The following is a 19,517-nucleotide window of genomic DNA, read 5'->3' as shown; positions in this document are numbered from 1 at the left end:
TCATTGGCTATACCCGCCCTCCCAGCCAAAATGGCTTGGACATGAAACACTGTCAATACCAGTTAATAAATTCTGCACTAATAAAACATAAAACTAATAATTTGAGTATTGTAGGTAGGCGACCTCGAGTAGCAAGTGACTGCACGCACTATTTCAAAATGATTGTTCCAACATTAAAAAAAAAGGGCTAGTGCCTGTTTTACTAGTTCAATATTAGATTTTTCAAATCATGTTTTTTGTCAACGTGAGATCTATAAAGCCCAGAAAGGCGTTTCTGGGCGAGAAAAAGCTCAATAAACTGTCGCTCTGATTGTAGATGGAGCCTGGCTTTTCTTTTTCTTTTCTTTTTTGCCCAGCGGCCACCATAATGGCCTCTTAGAAGCGGTCGTAATATCGCGCCCGAATGAAAGCGGGTTATTATTTGACAACTCTATTACATTTTGCCTAATGACCATTCTTTAACGCGGGCCTGGTGGGGAAGGAATGAGTCGGCGTGGCGTGGCGACACGTGGGCCGATGTGACGCGGGAACCGATCCGATACGACGTAAGCGGTGCTTTATGACCACCGGGAGGTCATAAAATCGGAAATTGTCGCCATTTTAGCCCCTCGTGTCACGATAAGATGCTCAATCGGCGTTCTGACAAAGGTTAAATGTAATAAAATCGACATTATGTACTTCCAGATGTCGCGTGACGTCAAGGTAAGTTTGTTAAGGCGACGGAGTTGAACCTCTTGGGGGTTGGCTCTTTTATTATGTCAAAATTCAAAGATTATGAAGTAATTTGCTGCGATTGACGGCAATATGCATCAAGTGGGAGGGTTGCCAATCAATGAGTTCAGCTTTTTTCACTCCTTTTAGCATTTTTTACTCATTTTGAGGCTACTAACAACAATAGATGTCCAATTCACTTAAAGTATGAGAATAGGGAATGAGGTAACTGCTGTATTATTGTACATTTTCCCCATGTTTTAGCTCTCTTTTTAAACTAGTTTATGAAATAATCCACTGCCATTGGCAGCAAAGACTGGATAATTTTGAACTGGGAGATCTGGCAACTAACAGGCTTGTGATTGATTATTGTTTTCTCTCCATATAACTTTATTTTTGAATTAATTTGCCGCCATTGACGAGGATAACCACCATCTAGATCAAGTTGCCGTGAATTATTTATTTATTATTACGATTATATCAATTCCCCATTCAGCAGTGCCATTGCCAACTGTTATAATCCGGAATTATATATATTATAATTCGGAATAATCGTATTTCAGTGCCAGTGACGGCGATAGCTGTCCTACCAATGCAGCCCATGAGTAAATTTATGAAATCATATCACAGCCATTAGAAAAGTATGAAGGGTTTGGTTGTCGTTCCTTAATTTGGATGTTGTCATTAGTAATGGGTCGTGTGGAATGTGGAAATACTTCATTTTTATAGCAACTCTAATCATCAATGGCCATTGATGGTTTACAGAAAATGGCTTAAATGTACCAGGTAAGCCAAACTAAGTGAATTTCTCCAAGATTTTCATTTTTAGAGCACCTCTAATTTGTCTAATCTTCATCAACAGACATTGATGATTTACAAAAAATGGCTTAAATGTATCAGGTAAGCCAAACTAAGTGAATTTCTCCAAGATTTGCATTTTTTGAGCAACTCTAATTTGTCTAATCATCATCGACGGCCATTGATGATTTACAAAAAAATGGCTTAAACGTATCAAGTAAGCCAAACTAAGTGAATTTCTCCAAGATTTTCATTTTTACAGCAACTCTAATTTGTCTAATCTTCATCAACGGCCATTGATGATTTACCAAAAAATGGCTTAAACGTATCAGGTAAGCCAAACTAAGTGAATTTCTCCAAGATTTTCATTTTTAGAGCAACTCTAATTTGTCTAATCATCATCAACGGCCATTGATGGTTTACAAAAAATGGCTTAAATGTATCAGTTAAGCCAAACTAAGTGAATTTCTCCAAGATTTTCATTTTTAGAGCACCTCTAATTTGTCTAATCTTCATCAACAGACATTGATGATTTACAAAAAATGGCTTAAATGTATCAGGTAAGCCAAACTAAGTGAATTTCTCCAAGATTTTCATTTTTAGAGCAACTCTAATTTTTCTAATCTTCATCAACGGCCATTGATGATTTACAAAAAATGGCTTAAACGTACCAGGTAAGCCAAACTAAGTGAATTTCTCCAAGATTGAGCTCAAGCGTTTTCTTGCTGTCTGCTCCAAAGTGCTAAAAGCAGAATAATCCCTTTGCTTGTCGGTCTTGGAGCAGGTTGCATGGCTCAAAAGTGCTCCCAACCTTATCAGAAAGGACTCTCAGGCGTCTCTTAATATTCAGGGCACAGTTCCTCTCACCGTTATTACCACCTTTTTTTTCTTCTTCTTCCAACGGTAACACGGCAGCGAGTCGGTGACGAACTGTTGAGTGCCTCTGGGCTACTTCACATGGTTTTTTCCCTTCTTCTCGCCACCAACGGGCCTCGTCCGTATCCTTTCGCCGTGTTGCCATGTCACCCCGCCCTGACATTCACCACTGTCTGTCGGGTCCTTCCCGCTAGAACGATTCCCCCGTCACCACGCTCGCGATTCTATCGCCCCCGAGCCGAGTTTAGGCGGGGCGCCGATCCGATCCTGGTGGGGAGTTGGTGTTGGCATACGCGGAATGTTAGCGATACATCTTTCCCGGGGAGCCCAGGGTGTAAAAAAAATCAGGCTCGGGGGGAGACTGAAACGGTCGGCGCTTGTTTTCCAACACCCTCCCGCTGCGTTGGACAATGCCGCCCGCGTCGTGGCGTTTGTCTTGCCTAAAGCGCCTCGCGGTGGGCCATCGGGAGGCTCATTTAGCACCCCCCGCCCTGAGAATTTTTCAGATATAGTCAGAGTTGGCAACTTCTCTGGAATTTCAGGAGTTTGTTTTTCTGGACAAGCAACGCAAACTCGTCGTGACATCCGCCCTATACCACAGAAATAATTTTTTTTTTTTGAAGCAACCATTTTGGAAAGTGCCAAATTTCCTATTTAAATTCCTTGAAAATAACACGCCATCTTACTTTTGCATTTGATTCAACTGCACTGTAAACCGGATGACTTTGGTAACACGCAATGTGAATCATCCCAGCATAATAATAACAGTTTCATTTAAATTGTCCCACATTTTTTAAAATCCATTTTATATCGTTTTAACGCAATTCGCATTCACTCCTGATGAAAACTCCTGAAATGGGGGCGACGGAGGTTGGCATATCTGTATAGTAATTTTGTCGAGTTGTTTACATATTTTGTCTTGTTTGTGTCCAAGGAAGTTTGGCTTTTTTGGTGGAATTTGTTCGCACTGTGAAACTCAGCAACGTGACTTAAAACCCAGATCTCTTAACGTCTCCCACCACTGAAGCCGATCCATTTCGATCGAAAGGCTGGCAGTGATTATTCACTCCCATATTCAAAAACACTGGATGTCTATAGCAGCCAATCGGTTTTTAGAAACGCCAATACAAAGTTTCCTTGGCAAGCTCGTTGGCGGCTTGTTTTTTGTTGTTGTTGGGTGAATAGGTAGGCAATCTTGAAATACCGTTTCAGAAGAAAAAAACTTTCTGAACAATGGCTCATGTATCGAGTATGGATATTATTTCATTTGAAGTCTCTTAAATTGTTGCTTGATTTGGCCGAGGTTGTCCTAAGGCATCTTGGGAAGGATTACAAATGAGACAATAAGACAAACGGACGTCTCGGAGACGAGGTCAGAGAGTCCAAACTTGGATGGTTTGGACATGTCCAGGGGAGAGACGTCGGTAGAAGGATGTCGAGTGTAAAACGGGGCGAGAGGTTGCCCCCCGGAGAGGATGCATGGATGGAGTGGGGGGGATTAGGGGGGCTTTCATGAAAGTGACTGGTGTAGACATCTGATCCATTTGGACGACGGCTGCAGATTTGATGTCCATCATTGCCAATGGCGCTGAAAAGAGTCAAACAAGACCCAGCAAGAGTTCTAGAATGACTAACCACGTAAGCAGTGTCCAACCATGTTGTTTGCAGCTCCTCGGTCATGTTCAACGCGGTTTTAAACGATTAGTGAAGTGGTCTTAGCTCTTGAATTGAATTGAATGCTTTTATTGTCATTATACAAGTATACTGAGATTTAAAGCCACGTAGTGCGCAAATAACAACAACAAACAGACAAATAAATCATCAGTAAATAAGAAATGAATAAATATGTAGTCCAATCAGTAGTCCCCATCAGTGGGCTTGTTCCAGTCTGAAGTCCAGGATGAGTTCCAATGATTTTGGAGAGGCTCAGTTATTGAGAGCGCACCACTCGCTGAGTCTATGGACCAGACAACAAACACAGATAATCAAGATACAGTAATGATAAATAAATAATCAATAAATAGTAATAGATAAATAAGTGGTCAACATCATAAATAAGAAGTATAACTAGTAGTAATAAGTCTTGTTTAGGTCTTAAGTGCAGAACTGGACTTCAGTATGGTGCCAGCTCTTGGGAAGAAACTGTCCATGTTTGTCTTGGCTGTTATGGCTCGGTAGCGCCTCCCAGAGGGCAGAAGCGGTGCATATCGTCTTATATCGGATTGTTGTCCTCCGCGAGCTTCACCTGTCGTGCTAACGTGGTCGTTGGGGGCAACGCGGTTTATCTGGCGAGCCCCTGCTTCAGGTTTTTGTCACATGTGGAGATCAGAGATGGTCTGATGTTTTGTCTTTTCTCCAAATCGGTTGGAGAGGATACGTACACGCCCCCTTGGCGTGCACGTTTCGCCTCCAACCCCTTTGGAGTGAAAAGCACTCCGTTCGCCAAGCGCCGAGTGTTCGGCGGCGCTCACGTTCTCCTCTATTGAGCTTTAATCTCGATCGTCGCGTTGAGGTTCTGCCAAGCGGTTGTCGTTTTCTGGACGTGCGTTATTATCCGGCCTGACAGCTGTCAGCCATTTCCAAATCTGTAAATCTTCTGATAATCCACGGTGCTTACACACCAAAAAAGCATTTGTTTAAAACACTCTCAATCCGCGGGTGATTAAAACTGCCCGCCTCCGACGCCGATCGGAATTCTCGTACGGGAAAGACAACAAAATTATACAGAGAAATGTTTTTTTTTTTTTTTCCAAATGGAATCAAAGTCCCTCATTCCCCCCCAAAAAACAATCAAAAACACACCCACACAATTTCGAGTCATACAAAGGGCGGAAAATCGAGCATCCGACCGTGCCATTTGATTTCCAGACGTGATACCGAAGCGTCGAAGGGGATGAAATTATTGTTATTTTCGACTTTAAGTACTTTTATCGTGTAAGGTTGAGTGACGTGAAGCCAAAGTGGTTTGAATGACAGTTCTACACGCTAGCTGGTGTCGGCGTTGTGGATTGACACGCTTTTAAGTAGCAAAATTGTGATTTGGGGGGATTTGGGTCAACGCGGCATATGGGAATCTGATACGCACAGATCCCAATCAGGGCGCTTTCAAACGGGGATGAAATTCCAACTGCTCTGAAACTAACACATCGGATGCCTTTTAATGCGAGCGCGCTTGATAAAGTGCTTCTTTAATTACGCTTTTATTTTATTATGACGATCTCGGATCAATTATCGCTTGCTGTGTTTCTCTTTCACAATCAGGTATTTGGTAGTAATCCATAAAAAGCCATGTAAACGCTTTCAAATGCTCCGATTCTGTCTTTTTTAAAGAACCTGATTGCTCGCCTCGGATTGAAGCTTTTTTTTTTACAGACAAATATCTCCTTTTAAACAAGCTTTATAGCATTTTCCTTTCACAAGGAATGCCATTCATAAAGAGTCGGAGTTTACAAGATATATATCAATATGGAAATGAATATATCAAGTTGAATGAACAAATACGTGGAAAAAAATATATATACGCAGTCATACCTCTACTTACGAATGCCGCTAAGTACGAACGTTTCAGGTTACGAATTTTTTAAAATTTTCACACGCACATGCGTACGGCGCACGTAAAAGTCTAAAATGTACTACAAAGTGGGGGGTGCTGGAGGCTATTCCAGCTAAATATGGGCATCAGGCGAGGGATACCCAGCAAATCGCAGGGCACAAGAAGATAAAAGACAACCAATCATAGCTAAGGGCAATTTAGAGTGTCCAATCAGCCTACCACGCATGTTTTTTGGAATGTGGGAGGAAACCGGAATACCCGGAGAAATCCTACGCAAGCCCGGATGCAAACTCCACACATGTGGACCAACCTGGATTTGAACACATGACCCCAGAGCTGCGAGACTGACGTGCTAACCACTCAGGCCTCCGAGCTACCTTTCTTTTTTTTTTTTTAAATGCCATAGCAAACTCCACACACGTGGACCAACCTGGATTTGAACCCAGGACCCCAGAGCTGCGAGGCTGACGTGCTAACCACTCAGTCCACCGTCTATTTTCCACTTTAATATGGAACATAATGATTAAAAGAGATTTTCCCTTACTAAGAAAAAAAAGCTCAAATAAACATTGTTTTAGATCTATAAAAAAATGGAATATTCAGGGCTGGCTTTTGATCCAGTTCATTTAATCCATTTATTTAAAAAAAATCTAAAAATTATATCTAAAATGGTCCGGCCCACATCAAATAAAGTTGAGGTTAATGCGGCCCGCGAACAAACCCGAGTCTGACACCCTTGTCTTACAAGGACAATCGGTCGATTTCAGCAACTTCCTTCTTGTTTTTAGCAGAAACCGGTTGACACGCGGACAACTCTGTGTTTCATTCTGGATTGCGCTCCGCTCATCACCATGCATCCGTTTGCATCTCACCGCTCCACCCGTTTTCCAAATAGCGCCACTCGGGTGTCTCGGAAACGCAGAAAACAGTTAATTGTATATGTTTACCGCTCTGGGAGAAGCTAGCTTGCTCTTAAATGTCTGCTTTTCCAACGCGTGACTGCAAAGAAGAGCAGCAAGTGGCTGGCGGCGCCTCAGGTGAAGCGCAGTGGCAGCTCGGCTTCCAAATCAGCTCCCACTGTCGCACTCTCCTTCCCTATCTCCCCCCCCCACTCCCCCTTTCTCGCCCCTCTATTTCTCCTCCCCCGGCTGTCAAAATGCCAACTCGGCATGTTTATTCATGTTGCCACGGGACGCGTTATCCACCAAGACGGAACGTATCGCCGCGGAATCATTCAAAAATAAATAGAATCTCCAGCTCGCCGCCAGCCAGACTCTAAACGAACCAATGGGAAAAAAGCGGGGAAGTCGGCTATGGCATCCGACGCTTCCGACCCGTTTAAGGGTGACGAATGATTGCAATCTCTGTAATTGTGGGAGAACAATACGGCCGCAGCGCCGTCAACACTTCTTAGCTTTAGGAGGCCTTTAATTGGCTTAGTCGAGCAGCAAAACGGTGTATATCGTTCTTAATGGAGACGGAATGGAATTAACGGCGAGCGTAGGGTTTGGCGTTCCACGCCTCTCGCCCGACGGGTGGCGATAATTGGGTGGAAAATAGCGGCGACTCGCATCCGGCGTCTGTCATTCTTCCGCGTTCGAGAGGTGTTGCTCACCGTGGAGGAGTTGGCTTGGGCTGCCTTATTATTTTCTTGGCTTGAGAAATCCATCGTGGTGCAAAATGGGAACGTGTGTGGTTGAAATCGTAATTTGACGGTAATGATCTGTTTTTTGGGGGGCAATGTAGGTTTGGAATGAGTGTTTTTTTTTTAAAAAGATTCGGCGATATGACATTAAAATTTGTCGGAATCGGATTTTTACGCTTGTGTTTTGGGTGGGTGGAAATAAACAAGAGTTGGCCACGCCCTTTTGCTTATTATCTAGTCTTGTAATTTAATGTTGTTCAAATGTAAAACATGTTTGCTTTAGGGCGGAATGAGGTTTCAGAAATAAATTGATTTACCGTATTGTCTCGCATATAAGCCGTCTTCGCGTATAAGCCGTACCCTTAAAGTGGCCTTAAAATGGTTGAATTATACAATTTCTCTCATATAAGCCACCCCCATGATTCCCAATTTTCACCTCCATATTCATGGTTTTCGTGTGCGGTCGATTGGTCGCCGGTCTTTTGGTCGCGTTCTTTTGGTCGCGTTCTTTTGGTCACCCCAACCGTGACAATGGGCGACCAAAAGACCGGCGACCAAAAGACCGACGACCAAAAGACCGGCGACAAAACAAGGTAAAACAACACGGTCTTCGCATCAATAAAAGCCAACAATGGCCATGAGCAATTTCACTGAACCAACGTGTGAGTGTAGAAGAGTTTGTATGTACATGCGTTGTCCCTTTAAGAAGCGACGTCCGTCAGGGTCTTAGCAAGTTCTCCAACAAAAAACAATAAAAGTCCGGGAAATTGGGAGCTTTTCTTTAGCCTAATAATTAATGGGGCATTAAGTATTACTAAATAGTCATTTGCAGTTTGTATTTAGGGAATTTGAGCAACGATTTAAATGGTAATTATCACTTACCTTCCGGGCGACCAAAAGACCGGCGACCAAAAGACCGGCGACCAAAAGACCGGCGACCAATCGACCGGCGACCAATCGACCGTGTACCATGGTTTTAATAGGGAGTAAAAATGTGCTACTTTGAAGGGAAAATCTTAAGAAAAATCATTGCACGTGGTATTTCTGAGATACTTTATGAATTGAAAGGATGGTTTGCTGCATTTCACAATATCATAAGGAAGTCATGTGAGCAGTACAACCAGGAAGTGTGTCGGTAGCGGTCTAGTTTGTCATCCCGAGCTAAGATAGCGGCGCCCTGAGCGATCAATGGCAGGCACAAGTGAGTTTTTTCACGTTTTATGCAAGATGATTTTTCTTCTTGAATTTCATTCATAAACGTCAAAATAAATGTCTTTCGTTATGGCGTTTCGTCTATTCAGTTTCGTGCATGTCAATTCTAATTTATGCGCATATAAGCCGTACCCTCGATTCAGTCATCATTTTTTGGAGCGAAAAATTCGACATATGTGCGAGAAAATACGGTAAATTTACTTCTAGGTCCATTTTGATTTGTCGGTAAGTCTTAAAGTGTAGTAGCGGAATTCCTCCAGATCGAATTATGAGCTTTAATTCGCCATACGAATCCTATCGGCAAATATGACGTGACACAATGTACGAAGCTGGAATGAAGGAACATTTTCTTGATCGTTTCCTCCGCTGCGGAATTGTCAGTTGATTTTCCGAAGCGTCTCGGTTCATCCGTCACCGCTAACGCTAGCCTACCCGTTAATAACATCGCCAAATCTCAGCCAATACACACAAGCCCCTCGTTTAGAAAGTACAAAGCCGGAATGAAAGAACATTTTCTTGATGGTTTCCCCACTTGCGGAATCGTCAGTTGATTTTCCCAACCAAGCGCCTCGGTTCATCCGTCACCTCGAACGGCGGCCTACTCGTTAATCACATCGCCGATAGTGATTTTGATTTCCACGCGTGTCGTTCACTCCGAGCCGGCGCGCAACGAGGTTAGCGGGGGTCGGCGAGCGCTTTCAGCTCGTATATCAATTCTCCGCGCCCGAGGGAAGGAAGACCGATTCGTTGGGGACGAAATAAGACCGCCAATCGTCCGAGTTTGAGGAAAAAACGGGGATAGGAAACGATCTACAACTTCGTACGTAAACTTCCTTCTTCGCTCATTTGATTGGTCTTATACACGTGTCAAAGTGGCGGCCACCGGGCCAAATCTGGCCCGCCGCATCATTTTGTGTGGCCCGGGAAAGTAAATGATGAGTGCCAACTTTCTGTTTTAGGATCAAATTCAAATGATATTTCATGATTTTCCCCTTTGTAAATCAATAATTGCAATTTTTTTATCCAATCAATGTTTTTTCTTTTTAGTTCAAAAAGCATTTCGTAAAGTATATAAAAATATTTTCAGTTTTCCACTTTAATAGTGAACATAATTTTAAAAAATTGAAATGAAAACAAATGGTTAAAAGACGTTTCCCCTTACTTAAATGAAGAGTATAGATGTATTTTAAATTTCCTGATTTTGTAATTTTTTAATCCATTTTTTCTGTGTTTTTAGTTCAAAAATCATTTTTTAAAATCTAAAAATATATTTAAAAAAGCTAAAATAAACATTGTTTTAGATCTATAAAAAAACTGAATATCTAGGGCTTTTAATCCAGTTCTTTTAATCAATTTATTAAAAAAAAATCTAAATATTATATCTAAAATGATCCGGCCCACACGAAATCGAGTTGACGTTAACGCGGCCCGCGAACCAACCCGAGTCTGACACCCCTGGCTCTAATAACTCGACGAGGGAGGGAAGACGTCTCGCCGTTTCAAACCATTTGAAAGCGCCCCAAAATGGCGTCCTTCCGTTCATCCTAGGAGAGAACTGTTTTCCCAGGCGGCGTTCTTGGACCGTGCATCCGTCTGCAAAACCCCCTCAAGCTGTTCCGTGTAAACATTTAGACAACACAAAGGCAACTTGAACGGAAAAAAAACAACACAACAAAAACTAAAAAGTGCGGGGGAGAAACAAGGCGAGTCGTGAATCTCCGCTTTTTCTCCCGGATAATCTCGTGAATAAAAAGCGGTGATTGTTGCGGGCTCAATTTATCTCTCTTCGCTAGTAAAAACAACCGGCGGTAACAATCTATTTTCTTTTGTACTCTGGCAGAATTTAACTCGTATCTTGATCTCCCGCTGCAATTTCATGTTGACCTTAAAAGGGAGCCTGAAGAAGAGAAAAAAAAGAAATAAAAAAACAACCTTCGCGATGTTCCATCGGCGCTTCTGGCGCGCTCCTTCATGCGCGGCGGCGGCGGAGGCGGGTCTTACGCGGCACTAACAAGGCGGCGCTCAGACGGAGTGAGATGTCACGTATCTCTCTTTTCAAGCTAAATATCGCACGTAAAACTCTGCGTGATGTCAAAGTACAAAAAAAAGAGGGTGCTCCGCCGAGAAAGCATATTGTTTTTGTGCCAACTTACGTATCGTTTTCTAACGTTTGACAATTTTTAAGCCATTTTGAGACAAATAGATGAATTTTATTCATTCGCTTTCAGTCGCTCATATCCTCGCAAGGGTGCTGGAGCCTATCCCAGCCAATTATGCGTCGTAGAATTGATTGGCGGCCAATCACAGGGCGGAATGAGACGAACGACCGTTCATAGCTAGGGACAGTTTAACGTACAATTAGCCTAGCTTGCGTGTTATTGGGTGGTTGGAGGAAATTGGAGTACCCTATGAAAACCCACGCAGGCACGGGGAGAACAGGTACACTTCACACAGGAAAGCTGGGGATTGAACCCTCGATGGCAGAACTGTGATGCAATGAAACCAATCATTAATAGCTACAGACAAATTACCTTAGCATTAGCTTAGCATGCATGTTTTTGGGGGTTGTGGGAGGAAACCGGAGCACCCGGAGAAATCCCACGCAGGACAACATGCAAACTCCACACAGGATTGTCGGAACCCGTCGGGGATTGAACCTTCGATTTTTGAACTGTGAGGCAGCCATCCAAACCACTTTACCACTATGCCACCATCGAAATTCAATTTTGAACCCCCACATTTACATATCTTTTTAACAACCATCTTTCACATGTTGCCCAAACCGTTAGAGCAGGAAAGTTGGCAGCGACAACCAAACGCAGACGAATGACCGTTTTCCTGAAAGCGGCCATTTTGTCGCCGCTACAACCAGGACGATTTGTCCAATTATTGACACAATCCTTGGCTTAAATCACCATTGGATGCAAAAATCTTGCTATTTTTTTGCAGTCTGTGATCTGAAAAGCTGCCTTTCATGATTAGGAAATAATTGTTTCCAATATTTTATTATTTCCCTCCCCATATTTTTCTCCTCCTCTTGTGTATGCCACGCCAAACATCAAAGCACCCCATTAACTTTCAAGTGAACACCTTCGCCGTAAACAAACAGCTTGAGATAGCGACGTGCTAATCTTCTTTAGAAACAACTTTGCGCCATCTCATCCGGCGGGGAGCTGTTTTGGTTTGTTTTAGCGACTTTGCTGATAAGCGCCGACGTCGGTTTGTCACCGTCGCCTCTTTTCAACGTCCGCCAAGTGTGTTTTTATTTATGTTTTGATGGGTGTCCTTAACCCAGACATCAGCGCCGCGTCGGTTTAACGACGTGACAGTGACGGGAGACGACGGAAACGGCTAACTTTCAAATCGTATATAAAAAGAAAGACGGAGAGAAAATCTTAGCTAAACAGAAAGAATGTCTAGAAGTCTAGAATTTGTATGCACTGAATCAAGTGTCAAAGCGGTCCTCAAAGGACCGCAGTGGGTGCAGGTTTTCATTCCAACTCAACGAGAGGATACCTTTTGCAAGTGTAATCAGTTCATTAAAGTCAGGTGCTACTTATTTTAGAAGACACCTGATTGGTTAAAATGTGGGCACTGGATCGGTTGGAACAAAGACCAGGACCCACTGCGGCCCTCGGTGGAATCGGTTTGACACATGTGCGCTAAATTCAAGATTGTGTACATGTCACTGTTTGACGCTGACAGCTTGACTGTCTGGGTACATTGCTTGCTGACACGCTATATTTATATTAGATAAGATAACGTTATTCATCCCGTAATCGGGAAATTTCACTGTCACAGTAGCAAGAGGGTGAGAATACAGACACAGCAAAATACATTTTAGACCTAAATAAATAGATAATAAATAAGTTATTAAATAAATAATGTGTATATATATATACATGTACATGTACGTATATGTATATGTATACGTATACGCATATGTATATGCATATGCATATGAATATATATGTATGTATATGTATGTGTATATATGTATGTGTATGTATGTATGTATGTATGTGTATATGTATGTGTATGTATATATGTATGTGTATTTGTATATGTATATGCATATATATGTATGTATATGTATGTGTATATATGTGTGTATGTATATGTATGTGTATATGTATGTGTATGTATATATGTATGTGTATTTGTATATATATATGCGTATATATGTATGTATATGTATGTGTATGTATATATGTATATGTATATATGTATGTGTATATGTATATATGTATGTGTATGTGTATATGTATATATGTGTGTATATGTGTATATGTGTATATGTATATATGTATGTATATATGTATGTGTATGTATATATGTGTATATATATATATATATATATATATATATATATATATGTATATATATGTATATATATATATGTATATGTATGTATATGTATGTGTGTATGTGTATGTATATATGTATGTGTATGTATATATGTATATGTATATATGTATGTGTATGTATATATGTATGTGTATATGTAAATGTATATGTATGTGTATATGTATATATATATATATATATATATAAATGTATATATAAAATCCCATACAAAAGTTGTTATATGGCGTACACCATTAGAAATGATCAAAAAATAAAATACCGTAAAAACGTATAAGTTGACACTTATGAACTTGGCACTCCATGAACATTTGTTAGTTCGCTGTTGTTGATGAAAGTGGCCGAGTTAAAATGAGACTTTTTATTTCCTTTTTTTTTCAATCTGATAGACCTGAGTGAGTGTCAAAGTGGAAATGTAAGTTGTTGCTTTTTGGTCGAACTGCGTCAACTGAAAAGCTTTTTGTGTTTCTGCCTTAGCGGCGTAAAGACCAAAAGATAAACGCTTCGCGCCTCAACCTCTCTCGGCTCGCCGAATATAAGAGGATAAGGAATAATTGAATCATAAATAGTTTAGCATTCTTCAAAATTCTTCGGTGACTTGAGCTGATTTCACCGCAACGCACACACAATTCAACTCATAGCAAATGAAAACACATTTGTATCTCAAGTCGTCATCTCATATTTTGTATATAGTTTGGCCCTTTGTCTCGTAGTTGATGCGTTAAGTCACAGGTGTCAAAGTGGCGGCCCGGGGGCCAAATCTGGCCCGCCGCATCATTTTGTGCGGCCCGAGAAAGTAAATCATGAGTGCCGACTTTCTGTTTTAGGATCAAATTAAAATGAAGAGTATAGATGTATATTAAATTTCCTGATTTTCCCCTTTTTAAAAACAATCACTGCTATTTTTTCATACATTTTTTTTTCTTTTGTGTTTTTAGTTCAAAAAGCATTTTGTAAAATCTAAAAATAAATATACATTTTTTTTCCGTTTTCCACTTTCAAAAAATATGTTGTTTCCATTTGAAATAAAAACATGATTAAAGACATTTTCCAATACTAAGAAAAAAAAGCTCAAATAAACATTGCTTTAGATCTGTAAAAATGGACTATATAGGGCTCTTGATCCAGTTCTTTTAATCCAATTTTTAAAAAAACCTAGTAATAATTGTAATTTTGTAATCATTTTTTTCTGTGTTTTTAGTTCAAAAACCATTTTGTAAAATCTAAAAACATATTAAAAAAAGCAAAAATAAACATTGTTTTAGATCTATAAAAAATGGAATATTCAGGGCTTTTGATCCAGTTCTTTTAATCCATTTATTTAAAAAAAATCTAAATATTATATCTAAAATGGTCTGGCCCACATGAAATGGCGTTGACGTTAATGCGGCCCGCGAACCAACCCGAGTTTGACACCCTTGCGTTCAATTGTTGTGCGTGGTTTTCTCGACATTTTTTTTCATCCGGCAACTCGACGAAAATCACCCCCCAAAAAAACGAAATTTATTTAGCGGTAATGGCGCGCGCGGGTTCGCTAATACGTTCTCCCCTTCCGACACGCGTGGATTATTTCATTACGGTTAAATGGAGCTTTTCATGAAAGAGCAGCCGGGTTTTTTAGCCACGGCGCTCAAAGTTCGGCCACGTGAAAAGACAAAATCAGCTGTTTTTTTCTGGCGGCTGAATCACGGGTGTCGTGCGCGGGGGGCGCGGGGGACGCGGGTTTCTGCAAATGTGGCTCAAAGTGGCGCACGGATGCACAAATCCCAAATTCTGTGCAGATCTGACGGTAGCTAGGAAACAGCTGACAGTCAAATGGGGGGATCAGGGGGATTAGCACACCCATATTGAGCACAAACATGTACCCGCACGCTCCCTCCATTCTACTTTGCCCATTCCCAGACTTAACCCACATGGAAAACCCATCCAAGTAGACAATTTCCGCAAAAAAAAAGAAAATCTAGCAAAGTCACTCGTCCCTTTTTAAAAAGGGAGGCTTTTTTTTTTTTTGCAAATAGACGTTTTTAGTTGCCGTATTTACCCGGCAACCCACACATTTGACCGTCGGAGAAGTAGCAGTTATTCACTGTGACAAAAGAAAATAAATCTGTCTGGCAGGATTGATGCGTAAACACCCGTAGAAAAATCGGAAAATGTATTTAATGTGAGTTGGTTTCTGCCAAGAAGAACTCGAGTGATCATGAACTTGATGTTTTATTCGATTTATTCATTCATTTTCCAGTCCGCTTATCTGAAAGGAGTCTCAAGCTAACCCCTCGTGTTTACGGGGGTGCTGGAGCCACTAACAATGGGTGGGGTAGACTTTGAAATGCTTGCCAGCCAATCGCAGGAGCCCGTTCATCCCAAAAGGACTTGGAATTAGATTTTGAGTGGTCATGCAGTCTACTTTGGACGTTTTGGGGATTTGTCAGAAGCTGGAGCACCCGAAGAAAACCCACACAGCCAGAATACGCCAACAACAGGGCCCGAGATGGAACCCTTGATTTCGGACGTGCTAACAAGTCAATTAATTCAAATAAATACAAACAAGATTTTTTTTTGGGACGACCCCCCCCGAACACACCAATGTTTATTTTATCTAGTTTTTTTTTCAGATTATTTAGCAGTATTTAACGACACTGGCATCATTTAAAACAAGGGTGTCTGACTCGGGTTGGTTCGCGGGCCGCTTTAACGTCAACTTGATTTCACGTGGGCCGGACCATTTTAGATATAATATTTAGATTTTTTTAATAAATGGATTAAAAGAACTGGATTAAAAGCCCTGAATATTCCGTTTTTTATCGATCTTAAACAATGTTTATTTTAGCTTTTTTCATATATTTTTAGATTTTACAAAATGATTTTTGAACTAAAAACACAGAAAAAATGGATTAAAAAATGACAATTATTGATGTAAAAGCGGGAAAATCAGGAAATTTAATCTACATCTATACTCTTCATTTTAATTTGATCCTAAAACAAAAAGTCGGCACTCATGCTTTACTTTCTTGGGCCACACAAAATGATGCGGCGGGCCAGATCTGGCCCCCGGGCCGCCACTTTGACACCTGTGATTTAAACTGTGAGAATCCTCTGTAAATGCTCATGCTTCAGTGCCATTTCGATCAGGAGCCCTCCTCATCCCCCAAAAATTGGACGCCTGTCGCCGACGAGGGCGGCCAACGGAACGAACTCACATTTAAATATTTCAACGCACGCCACCTGGTTTGGAAAATGTCAACAAATCTGAGAGCATTAGCCAGCCGCTCACCGGCTTTAAAAGCGGCGTGGTGACCCCGATCGATCCAAAGGTCGTGGAGGAACAAAACGTCAATGGAAGATGAGAAAGAAGCCACGGCTGCTTTCACGGGCGCCGCCGCCGCCATTCCGACGTAGGTCGGCGGAACAAACAACAATAAAAAGAAGACACGCCATGTTAGCGAGGGGGGATTTAAATGTCAGAGGCAATCAGCGTAGTCGGCGCTGATCTGAGTGAGATTTCCTGTCAGCCAAACTCCAGACGGAGCCTCTTTAATTCTGCAGGGGACGGACCGCCTTGTCCCAAATACCCCTGCCGCCCTCGCCGTGACGAAGCCGGCTGGCTTTTTAGTCGTCTTCGCTCCAGGAGAACCTTTGACCAAGATCACGACCCCTTCCCGACGAGGCGGACGGACACGGGAAGACGCTCCGGACGATACGCGGCGCCGGCCCTCCCCGTCGGGGGAGTCGAGCCAGGTCCGATACGCGTCACTTGTGACATGTCAATGCGTTAGACGGCTCTGCGATGATTGATGGCGCTTGACTTGGAGGAGAGAGACAGACACTGAGAGCAATGTCAGTCAGTCTGGGTAAAGTGGAACTGCAAATGGGAGTTAGTCCTGAAAAAACATCGCATTTGACTTGAGCGCAGGGGTCTCAAACCCAAATCTGGAAGGAGTTGGATGGATTTTTCTTCCAAAAAGGGGCTTATTTTGGTAGCTCATGTTGGCTAATTTGTTGGTAAAGACACTACAAAAAGTTCATATTGGGTGTTTATCATAGGCGGACCAATGGATAAGTGGTTAGCAAATCAGGCTCACAGGTCTAAGGTCCAGGGTTCAAATCCGGGTGGGTGCAACTGTGGGGAGTTTGCATGTTCTCCCCGAGCCTGTGTGGGTTCCCTCCGGGTATTCCGGGTTCCTCGACATTCCAAAAAACATGCATGCTAGGCTAATTGAACATGCTAAATTGCACCTAGCTAAGAGGGATTGCTTGTTTGTCTCCTCATGCCCTGCGATTGGCTGTCACTCAATTCCGGGTGTCCCGGAGTCAGCGGGGATAAGCTCCAGCACCCCCGCGACCCGAATGAGGATCAAGTGGTTCCGAAAATGAATGTAAATGGCAGAGAATGAGTTTTTTTTATTTCTTGAACGAAATGAATTCACTTTCCAGTCTATCCTGTAGTAAGATAACTTTTAATTGACAAAAAAATAATAAAACAATACATGTATGATAATATTTTCAACTCGACATTTCAGCATCAACACCCTTAAGGGCTTCACATTGTTTTGGTCAAGTGGTTTAAATTTGCAGCTGAGATTTAAAGTAATCATTCCCACTCCATCAAAGAATATATCGGAGCACTTATTTTTTTTGGTATTTTATTATTAGTATTTTTTATTGTAGCGATGCCGGACATGTCGTTCGCTCGCGGCTTTGGCCCGAGACTTGTTAGGATTCTATCAGTCTAATGAAATTGCTTGGAACGCCATTTAATTTAATGGAATTGCATTAAAAAAGATCATTTTTTGCAGCCACTCATGGGCCCACATTAGATTATAAACAGAGAAGAAGAAATATATATTTCTTTGGCTGCCTACTGTGTAGAAATGAAGGTTTTTTTTTTAAAGAGGGAAAATCAGGTGAGTGGTTTTGTAGCTTCAAAAAAAAAAACCCAACAAAAAACCCATTATGGCCGACCACAATCGTTGAAGCACAGCAGCTACACTTTATTATTATTTATTATTTTATCTTCCTCGCCGGACGCTGGAACTCGATGATCTCATTTCGCTTTCGAAGCTCCCGTTATTGCCGTAAATGTGGGAAAGTGGACGCGGCATTCCCGCTCCGCATTAGCGAGGAATAGCGTGGACTGACGTGCCAACTGGCGCGGCCACGCCGTTTAAAAGCTTTAATCACGATGCCGTTGCCCGCCATGACGTGGCGGCGCACTCTTGCATCCTTGAAGGCTTGTTTTATTAATGTTGTCCAGAGTGAAGTACGCTGGGATGGCGGCGGCGGCGGCGGGTGGGGGGGAAGCATTGTGTTCTTGATTTAGAGTGGGGTGGAGCAGAAACAATGGCCATGAAAAAAACATGGCCGTGCTCGCTATATTTTTACGGGACAAAATGATGCATGGTAAAGTGGTTGCGCGTGGAAACGGGCGCAAGATTTGGGCATTTTTTTTTAGCAAGACACTCAAAAATGCTAATCTGGAGTGCAAAATAGTTATTTATTTACGTATTAACTTATTTATGACTTATTTAGGTCTAAAATGTCTTTTGCTGTGTCTGTATTCTCACCCTCTTGCTACTATGACAGTGAAATTTCCCGAATACGGATGAATAATGATATCTAATCTAATCTAAATTGGTGTCTCAGTCGGTTTGGTTAACCTTTCATGTGGGAAAGAAATATTTTTGGTACTTTTTGGTAAAAATGCATTTATATTGACATCCGTTGGCTCATGTAGTTGTAGTCTATAAGATTAACATTTTGGAGACAAGAGTGTTGCCCCAAAATGGGGGTTTGTGTGGTTTTGTTTATGTTATTATAGTGTTTGCTATTATTGATCATTTTTATGTATATATTAATTTTTTTAGAACATACCCTCACTGTTAGTAAAGTACACTTTTGTTGCGATCAAAGTCAGGAAAAATGCAGTTGGGTCGTGTAGGTCATAAGATTAACATTTTGTAGACAAGAGTGCACTATGTGACCCAAAATTGGGTTTTGTGGTTTTTATGTTATTGTGGTGTTTGGTATTATTGATCATTATTGTTGTTTTTTTGTGGTAAGCACATCCCCTTACCGTTAGTAATGAGCACTTTAGTGGCGATCAAAATCAGGAAAAATGCAGTTACAGGACATCTGTTGGGATTTTGTGGTTTTCATATTATTATAGTGCTTAGTATTGTTGATGATTATTGTATTTTTTTAGGCGAGTGGTTAACAAGTCCCCCTCGTTGTTATTAATGATTCTCTTTTGTTGCAATCAAAGTCAGCCAAATCAGATCTCAACTGTTGTTTTACGCTAAATGAATTGTGACTTATGTATTCATAATTGAATTGAATTTATTGCCTTTATTTTCATTA

The 19,517-nt window shown here is 41.5% G+C and overlaps 1 protein-coding gene across 3 annotated transcripts in view; it reads left to right on the top strand.

Moving 5' to 3' along the window:
* LOC144087925 (protein sidekick-2-like) overlaps positions 1-19,517 on the top strand; it is a 125,742-nt gene that overhangs the window by 3,127 nt on the left and 103,098 nt on the right. The window lies entirely within an intron of this gene.

The sequence above is a fragment of the Stigmatopora argus genome, chromosome 14, assembly GCF_051989625.1.
Source record: "Stigmatopora argus isolate UIUO_Sarg chromosome 14, RoL_Sarg_1.0, whole genome shotgun sequence".
NCBI lineage: Eukaryota > Metazoa > Chordata > Actinopteri > Syngnathiformes > Syngnathidae > Stigmatopora > Stigmatopora argus.
Note: the sequence above shows the minus strand (reverse complement) of the source record. Positions and strands in the feature narration are given on the sequence as shown.